Raw genomic sequence first — 10240 nt, forward strand, 5'->3', positions numbered from 1 at the left:
GCGAGTTTGTCAAAAAAAATTTCCCTGCACAACGTTCTCCTATCAGTGATAATAGTGATAGTAGTGTTATCGGAATTTTAGTACCTTCACCTGCTGCTCCACCTGCTCCCTCAGACTTAATGGCGGAACCACAGGTGTTTCCCCCAAGCAGTATCCAAGGAAATTCTGGATTTTGTGCACGTTTGGAACTTGAAGAAGTTAAACTGTCCCCAAGTGGTCATGTCAGAGGCCAGCAAATCACAACTTCACCTATCTTCAATTGTGAAGCTTCCGTATATTGCCCTTGGTCCTGGCACTTGAGTTAGATCACAACAACAGTTCACAATCTACGACCCAGGAACCAGATCCAGCTGCTGTGATCTTTTGTTCTGTAGAAACAAGGTTGTCCATTCCAACAATACTGAAACAGTCTTCTATTCTGAATTGCAGGAACAGATCTATTGCAGGAGTGGAATCTCTAGATGAGTATGAAAAGAGGTAGGTAAAGGTCTTCCTCTGTGCAAGCACCAGTCGTTTCCCCCTCTGGGGTGACGTTGTTTTCACAGCAGACTTTTGACAGGGTGGTTTGCCATTGCCTTCCCCAGTCATCTACACTCCACCCCCCCCCCCCAGCAAACTGGGTCCTCATTTTACCGACCTCGGAAGGATGTAAGGCTGAGTCGACCTGGAGCCACCTACTTGAACCAGCTTCTGCTGGGATCAAACTCAGGCTGTGAGCAGAGGTCTCCGACTGCAGTACTGCAGCTTTACCACTCTGCGCCACGGGACTCTGAAGCAGAATTCAGTTACGAGACCACTCTGAAGCAGAATTCAATGACGAGAACCTTCTGGCACTTAGAAATGAGGCATTGAAATATAAAAATCAGCCCAATAAAACAAAACAATTTGACCAAGCTGTTGAACATACGAAGCTGCCTTCTATTGAATCAGACCCTTGGTCCATCAAAGTCAGTATTGTCTTCTCAGACTGGCAGCGGCTCTCCAGGGTCTCAAGCTGAGGTTTTTCACACCTATTTGCCTGGACCCTTTTTAGTTGGAGATGCCGGGGATTGAAACTGGAACCTTCTGCTTACCAAGCAGATGCTCTACCACTGAGCCACCGTCCCTCCCCAAAACATATGAACATCTGAAGCTGCCTTATACTGAATCAGACCATTGGTCCATCAAAGTCAGTATTGTCTTCTCAGACTGGCAGCGGCTCTCCAGGGTCTCAAGCTGAGGTTTTTCACCCCTATTTGCCTGGACCCTTTTTAGTGGGAGATGCCAGGGATTGAACCTGGGACCTTCTGCTTACCAAGCAGATGCTCTACCACTGAGCCACCGTCCCTCCTCTGTTTTTAACTCTTGGTTTGATAAAGAACGTAGTGAATTAAAGGCACATCCATCTATTGCAAATTTTGCAATGCTACCTCCCCTCGTATCCCAGAAGAATATCAGATATGCAAAAAATTACTTAAATCCCCTTATTAAGATAAAGAGGAATGCCTTTGTCCAAAAACAATGGGAATGACTGTTAACTGCTCTATCCTGCAATGACTCAAAACCATTTTGGACACTAGTTAACAGAGCACTTAGACCAGGAATTTCCACCCCTTCTGTTATTGCTCCTTCTACTTGGTATCCGTATTTTCTTGATCTATTCCAAGAGGAGGCTCCAAGTGCTCTCCATGTGACCAACCTTGTTCCTGACAATATGCCTGAATGGCCTCCTGTGACTCCAAAAGAAGTTGTGGTGGCAGGATTTCTTTTGGGTTGGCTTGGGTCTCGTATGAAATTGGCAACAAGAGTTCTAAGCTCTTCATTCATATTGCTCTCAGTCAAAAGCATAAGTTGAGAATGTAGGTCAGGAGAGCAGACAGAAACTAGGGTAAAGTTGAAAGTCTTTGGAGGACAGGAATTCCCTTATATGGTATTGTGAGGAATTGATAACTTGCCATCTGGAGCTACGATCTGCAGTACTGGAATTCATCACATTAGATGAAATAGAGATAAGTGATACAATTTTCCGGGGAAAGTCTTTAAAAGCCCTGGAGCCGCAGTACAGTTAAAACAGCACTGAGAGAAGACTGACAAAGGGTTAAACCAATGAAAACGTAGGAAATATGGTCTTTTGATCTCTTTGTGAGAAGTTGTGCAGAACTTTGATGCCCCAGTCTTTTCCTTCTGTTGGCTGTAGCTCCTCCCCATCCCAGTCCCCTGGGGAAGGAAGGAAAGAGTCTGGACTTCTTTTGCTCAGTTCCCCGGATCCCATGGGAGAAATATAAAGAAAGCATCTTTAAGTCCAATGAGTGCTAATGTTTTTAAGCATGTTTTTAAAAATACATATTTATGTCAGTGTTCCCTGTAGGCTTCCCAACCCTCCCGCCCTGGCGGGGGAAACCAGGATTTCCACCCTCTTCTCCCGCTCCCCCAAAAAACCGAAGCGGGGGGAGGGGGGAAACGGCGCCGGGGTGCCCTCCTTTCCCCTCTCCTAAGACCTCATTTCCCCCTCTCCTAAGACTTCAACTTGGCGAGGGAAAGGCCATTGACCATTACAGGGGCAGCGGCAGCCCGTCCCTGATTGGATGGGGGTATGGCAAAAGGGGGCCGGGGAGAAACCATGCGGGAAAAGGCGCTCGCCTCACCAAGCCTCGCCTCTGTGGCGCGAGGTGCTCCCCGGCCTCGCCTACTAAATCGGCACTCTCTTTTCCGCCTCCCTCCGCCGGCGTCGCCTCCTCTCAGCTACTGGAGCGCGAGGAAGGAAAGGGGGGGGAGAGAGGAGAGCATTCCGTTGCCAAGGAGACGCGGATTGTTTGCTCTCCCTGCCGCCGCCGCAAGGCTCTTCTCCCTTCGAACTCTTGCGGCCGGTGGGAAGCCGGTAAAGGGGCGCGCGAGGTTCTTTCACCTCCATCTCCCCGTGGCAACGAAGCTGGACGGCCGGCGGGAGCGGCGAGGGTGAGGGGATCCCCCTTTCTCGTGGTGGTGGGGGGGGGAAGCCGACCCTGTCTTTCGCAGCCTCGCACAAGGCAAAGGGATGCGCGGCGTTTTCACATCCTCTCCACAGCCCTGCGAGGTCGGCCGGTGCCAGCCTAGGGTTGCCAATCCCCAGTTGGGGACGGGATCCCCGCGCTTGGGGCATCAGAAAGAGCCTGTCCCTTTAAATGTCATGGCCAGAACTCCCTTGGAGTTCAATTCTGCTTATCACACCCTTGCTCCTGGCTTTGCCCCCAATGTCTCCTGGCTCCACCCCCAAAGTCCCCAGATATTTCTTGAATTGGACTTGGCAACCCTAGTTCCCTGCATCTGCTCCTAGGCAGGCTTCTCCCTCTCCTCTAGGCTGCAAATCAAGACACAAACGACCACTCTGTGGGACTAATGAACTCTTGTTCCTCATCGTTCATTGCAGAGCGGAAGAATTGGCCCAGGGGTGCTGGGAAGAAGAAATGGCCATGATAAAAAAGTGGCACTTTGAGTGCGTGGACCTTTTAAGGTGAGGGATGTGTTGGGCAGCAATATCTCTTCTATTTGATACTAATTTATATGTGGCTTCATCTTGGAGAGACGCATTGGAAAGCAGTTCCCGTTTTCTAGTGACAGATGGAATGTTAACTTCCTCGGGAATACTAAGAGCAGTGTTCCCTCTAAGCGGAGTTAGTGTGAGATAGCTCACCGTTTTTTAGCCTCCAGCTCACACATTTCTTGTCTTAGCTCAGGGGGGAAAGGCTCAGAGCAAACTAATTCTACACAGCAGCTTGCAGCTTTAATGCCAGTATCTCATGGAGTAGAAGTTTTGCTCAGAAGACTCCACAGCCGAGAGAGAGCATTGGCTGTGACCACTTGGGCTCTCTCGCGCGAGAATTCTCTCTTGTGTGAAGAGTCTCTTGGCTGAGAGGCTGTTGCTCTCTGACCCTGCGTCATGTCAGAGACGCCTCGAGTCTTCACTCCATGAGCCGATGGCCGGAGCCTCTGACTCTCCCTCGTGCCAGTGGTAGCTAGCCATCAAGACCTGGCAGCTGGCTGAATGCTGTGGATGCCCTTGGGAGTCGTCCTCAGGCCTCAGATGCAGCAGGAGCTCACAGGAGCGCAGCTCCTGAACCTTGCTGAGGGTTCCCCCTCCTCCTCCTCCCACCTCCCTTGTCCATTGAGTAGTAGGTGCAGCTCCATCACAGTCCCTGGATTAGGAGAGCGGGCAGCCAGGCAGCCCCCAGGGGCTTTGCCACACCCCCAGCAGCCCTCATTAACCCCTGGAGAAGCCCACGCCACCCTTTCTCCACTTCTTATGTGATTTTGGACAGCGGATGGCTTGCTGGCCTTTTGGCTGGGGCTCTCCTTTCTTGCATCGGGTTGCTTTTGGCTGGGCGGGGGCAGCATATGCTAATGAGTGATGCTAATGCGCTCCACCACCTATTTTTCTACAAAACAAGCCCTGATCGTCCTCCTGCCTGCCTGCTTGAACTTTTGGTAACTATAGTGTGATTTAGTCTGGTGAAGAATAGCCTTTTTCTTTTCTGTCTCCCCCACAAGCCTTGTCTTTGAAATATATTGCACACAAATCTTTATTAATTTCTGTTGTGACATCTTTGCTCTTGTAAGTCTCAAAGCTAAGTCCAGTGACTTTACTGCTCGACTGCATGCCAGATTGTTACTCTGAAGTTGAGTGGGGCAAGCCTACCTTGCAGGGATGATTTCACTGTTAATCTCCCGGAAAGGCTTGAAGGTTGACTCTGCCTTCATTGCTGTTGGGATGTAGACTCAGAGTCTGGTGGCAGAGCCTTTTGACCTACGGGGAGGGCATAGCTTTCCTCCAGGACTTTGATAGCTTTTGTTTAACCCCCTAAACTGGAACCGGCGGTTTGAAGGGGAGTTTGGACCGGTGTTTCCTCTAAGCTGACTTAGCGTGAGCTAGCTCACAGATTTTTAGCCTCCAGCTCAGGCATTTTTGTCTTAACTCAGGAAGGATGACCTCAGAGCAAACTAATTTATGCAGCAGCTCACCACTTCAATGCCAGTCGTTCACAAAGTAGAATTTCTGCTCACAAGACTCTGCAGCTTAGAGGGAATATGGGTTTGGACCATGCAGGTTCCAGGACAGGATGTATTGGCCAGCAATTTTCTCTGTGATATTTGTGATTCATTTACACGCGGCTTCCGTTTCTAAGTCCATCACTTTAGAAGGGTGATATCATTCCCCCAAATCCCTGCTATAATCCCTCTCACCCCCGTCAAGCAAAGCAACCTGCAGAACCGTCGGCTCCCAGCGTGTGAGGAGTGGGTTGGCCGGGTGTGAGCTAAGCCAATGTGTGTTGGATTGTTTCTGTGTTTAATTTAGTAACACTTAGTGGGAAATGGTGAGAGAAGACCCTGTAAGTTATTCTTATGCAGTTGAAGCCCTGCATACCAAGGAGGGCAGGGGAGATGGTGAGGGGTCAGGAGATCAAGTCCTACGAAGAAAGGTTGAAGGAGCTGGGCATGCTTAGCCTGGAGAGGAGAGGAGGCGGCCGAGAGGTGATAGGATCACCCTCTTCCCTTGAAGGGCTGTCATCTAGGTGCAGAATTGTTTTCTGTGGCCCCGGAAGGGAGGACCAGAACCAACGTTTGGTTGAAATGAAACCAAAAGAGTTTCCGGCTCAACATGAGGAAGAACTTCCTGACCGTTGGAATTCTGTTGATTCTGTATAAAAGTGATTCTGTCTCTAAGGTGCTCCAGCGCAGACACTGTCACACAGCAGGGATGGCCTTCTGCTGGCTGCCACCACTCTGGTGAGGGTCAGGATGGGAACGCCTAGAGCACCCTGCCGCCCTTTTTAGCAACACCTTTGACCCATGACCAAGGAGATGTGAGGGCCTAGGCAGTTAAACAGGGACAGTTTATTTACAGCGCTCAAGCAATAGGCGGGTAATAGAAACTTTTAGTGCAACCATGAGCTCTTATGCAGTTGAAGGGTTGCATAAATGTTGCTTAGAAATGACCACTCAGTGGGGCTCATTCAGTTTTCTTCCTCAGATGTCGTCCATGCTGTGGAATATCGCCGGATTTCGAGGAGGAAGATCTAAGCGAGGATGATCCCAGGTGAGGATGTGCAGTGGATTTTTGGGTTCAAACAAACTTTGGTTCTGAAGTCTGACTGTAACTGACTGTTCCCCTTTAAGATTTCAGGTAGGCCTCTTGATTATAAAAACAACTGTCTGTGTTCACAAGGCAAAGTGAGATGGAATGTGGCCTTCTGACGGTGGATGCACCTGGGGGAGATGGTACCAGCCAGTTCTCCCAATTAAGAGATTCCTTCAGCTGAACCTAGTTCTCTGAAGTTGTGGGATTCAAGGCCATTAGATGTCACATGAGTCTTGCGGCTCCAGCTTGGCGTATTGGTTAAGTGCGTGAACTCTTATTTGGGATAACCGGATTTAATCCCACACTCCTCCACTTGCAGCTGCTGGAAAGGCCTTCGTTTAGCCATAGCTCTCGCAGAGCTTTCCTTGAAAGGACAGCTTCTGGGAGAGCTCTCTCAGCCTCACCTACTTCTCAGGGTGTTTGTTGCGTGAGGTGGGGAGGGAGAGGTAAAGGAGATTAAGAGCCGCTCTCTTTCAGATTGAAGGGTGGGGTATAAATCCAATATCATCATCTTCTCCATAACAACTGAGGAGAAAACTCCGTTGCTTGCTTGTCTCTGATTGATTCCCAGGGCCTGGGAAGTGAATCCTCTGAGCACCCAAAGAGGTTCCCCCCAGCCCAATCCCCCATTGAAATCAATGGGTGGGGAAACACCATTAATTTCAACGATGGGAAGAATGTGTCAAATCAGAGAATCTGACTCTCCCTTTAAAAATTGCCTTTGTAAAAAAGGCAAAACCACACAGAGAACAACCCAGGGGCCGGGGGGAAGGGGGTTTGAGGGAGAGGCACCAAATTTGCAGTGTACCTGCTGGAGGCTCTTCCCAAAAGAACTCCCACGTTCCAAAGAAGATTGGCCGACAGAGGGCTGCCCCAAGAGTGCAAATACAATAATTTGCAATAATTGATGTCAGGGAAGATACAGCATACATATATATCATATGTTTTTCTCTTTTCTTTTTCTTCTTTTCTGTGTTTTTCTCTTTTCTTATTTCTATCCCAGGCTCGGGAGCCGCATGTGGCTCTTTCACACATCTTGTGTGGCTCTCGAAGCCCCCACCACCCTCTTGGTTGGCTTGGAGAAGACATTTTTCTCTTTGAACCAAGCCAGCTGGCAGCTCAGGAAATGCATTTAAAGTTGCTTTCTTTCCACCTCTCCCCCCATTTATTTGCTTTTTTTCCACCTTCCTTCCTTCCCTGTGGCTTCTTAACATCCAATGTTCATGTCTCGCGGCTCTCAAACATCTGACATTTATTCTATCTGGCTCTTACGGTAAGCGGGTTTGGCTGCCCCTGCTCTATACAAAAATGTAGTTGTTCACAAAACAGGTCCCGCCAATAATCATACAAGTAATATAACACAACCCTAACTTTGTCCTCCCATGATCCTCTCTGTCAGAACTCCGGCACAGACCGGCACTCCAAGGGGGTGGAGTTCAAGGAGGGCAGGAGCAGTACAGCATCAGATCCCAGTTGATTGGTGGGGTGGCGCATCTCCCCCAGCCCTTGAAGCAGCCATACCCACCGTTTCCCCAGGGAGGGCCACAGAAAGTGAGAGAGAGGAGGTGCCTCTGACTGCACCCTGACCCTTCTCAGCAGCAGGACACACCACCAGCTATCACTGGCTGCCTCAGTGGAGGAACCCAAGCCCAGGTGCTGCACAGGCTCTCCCCTCTCCCACCTCCCACCCCTGCAAAGGAGAAAGAAACTTAGCCACTACAGCCACATTGTGGTGCTCCCTTGGCTGCTTCTGCTTCCTTCCTGTTTTGCACCATCCCACTCTTTTGAGAGCCAGTTTGGTGTAGTGGTTAAGTGCGTGGGCTCTTATCTGGGAGAACTGGGTTTGAGTCCCCACTCCTCCACTTGCACCTGCTGGAATGGCCTTGGGTCTCTAGGATGAAGAACAGGGAATTCCTGTGTGCAGCTGTTTCTTTTATTTCCAGCATGTAGTTTTGGTATTGGGGAGGGGGCTGATTGTGAGGTCCACCGCCTCCAACGTGGCCCTGGGCTACACGGCTGCCAGGGTCCTGTTCTCAAGAGGTATTTTGGTGCAGACAAGGCAGGTGGATTCAATGGCAGCGGGGGGATTTGTGGGGTGTTTTTTGTGCACATTTGGCCAAATCCAGCTGATGACCAATGACCCTGTCGGATGTTTTCCAGCTTGGGAGGAGCGTTTAACCCCACAACTTCCCAGCACCAAATGACTGGGGAAGCCAGTCTGGCCCAAGTGTGTGCTCATTTCAGTCCCCCTCAGAGTCCAGTCTTGGGCAATTGATCGGGGGCAGGTTGGCCTCTCCCACCTCCTCCAGCGTCCCCTCTTCTCCCTCCTCAGGAGGCCTGCTGGACTCCAGAGGAACCGGAACAGTGGGCTGGTGTTATGTGTGTGAAGGCCTGCCTGGACATGTCGGGTGGAAGCTCCTGCCTGGCTCCTTGGAGATCTGGGACTGAGCTTGAGGCGCATCACAATAGGCTGAGAGGATCCTAGGATCTGCCAACGAGGATGCATATTCTAATGAAGGATCCAAAAAGGGCACAATCACAGATGAACAAAATAGGAGTCGATTGCACCTTTAAGACCATCTTCGTTTTATTCAGAACGTAAGCTTTCGTGTGCACGCACACTTCTTCAGACGAGGAATGAGGCACAGTAAGCAGAGCCACATATAGCTGGTGGGGTTTGGAATGCCTCGTCTGAAGAAGTGTGCATGCACACGGAAGTTTATGTTCTGAATAAAACGAAGTTGGTCTTAAAGGTGCAATCGACTCCTATTTTGTTCTACTACTTCAGACCAACACGCCTGCCTATTTGGATCAATCACAGATGAGTTTGTCTTTGAGCCATCAGCTGGAAAAAGGACACCACAGGAAGACACTTGATGCCGCAGGCAGTATAAGAAGATGGTTCTCCCCCCCCCCCCCTTTAACCTTCCCTTCCCCCTGCCATTCTCCTGATTCCTGAAAAAACAGCCAATTTTTTCCAGCTTTTTTCTGGGTTCTTTAAGTCAGCTGCCAAGTCAGATCAGAGAATGACTTAGCTTTATAAAAGCCTAAAAATGCCCAAAAGGGCATTTTCTGGGTGCCCGCCCCCATCTTATCTTTACCGAAAGCACACTCCTAATCATAACACTGACACAACTTATAGCTCAATGAAATACACAATGGAACAGATAACCGGCTTTGGAATTCATTCTCAATATAAATTGAACAAAAAGAAAACCAAGATAAGCTTATTAAATACAACCAATGAAAAACGAGAAGGAATACAGAAATCAACTGGATGCCTTGTTGCCAAAAAAAAAAAAAGTCAATAAAATATCTGGACACTAATTTTTTTTTTTAAGACAGTTTCAGTAAAAAGGTAAAGGTAGTCCCCTGTGCAAGCACCAGTCATTTCCGACTCTGAGGTGACATCGCATCACAACGTTTTCATGGCAGACTTTTTACAGGTGGTTTGCCATTGCCTTCCCCAGTCACCTATGCTTCACCCCCAGCAAGCTGGGTACTCATTTGACCGACCTCAGAAGGATGGAAGGCTGAGTCATTTTTGAGCCGGCTACCTGAACCCAGCTTCTGCCGGGATTGAACTCAGATCATGAGCAGAGCTTGGACTGCAGTACTGTAGCTTACCACTCTGCGCCACGGGGCTCTTCTTCACTATTATAACAGGACAGAATAAAAATCTATCAATCAATCAATCAATCCATCAATCAACTTTTCACTGTCAGGTAAATTGTGTACTTGGCTTAAAATTCCAGAAAGGAATTTGCTTCTTAGGTCTGAATAGAAAGGGCACACCATTCTATAGTGAAAGAGATCTTCCACAGCAGTTCTGCATACGCATACACATCGTTCCTGTGGTTTATTGGTAAACCTTCCAGACAGCACTTCAGTGGGCATAGTCTGAAAACGGAATGCATAGTACCATCTAATGTACCAAAATTTCATCAAGGACTATTTAAATACATGGTGACTACAGCAAAAGTGCTATTTGCATCAAAATGGAAAGCTGAAGCATGCCCAGAATTGATTGACTGGAAAAATAAACTGACTGATTATATAACTATGGCAAAGCTAACATCTTACTTGCGTAATAGACCAGAATCTGAATTCCAAGAGAAATTGAATGTATTTTTGCCTATATCCATCAAA

The sequence above is a fragment of the Heteronotia binoei genome, chromosome 11 (assembly GCF_032191835.1).
Source record: "Heteronotia binoei isolate CCM8104 ecotype False Entrance Well chromosome 11, APGP_CSIRO_Hbin_v1, whole genome shotgun sequence".
NCBI lineage: Eukaryota > Metazoa > Chordata > Lepidosauria > Squamata > Gekkonidae > Heteronotia > Heteronotia binoei.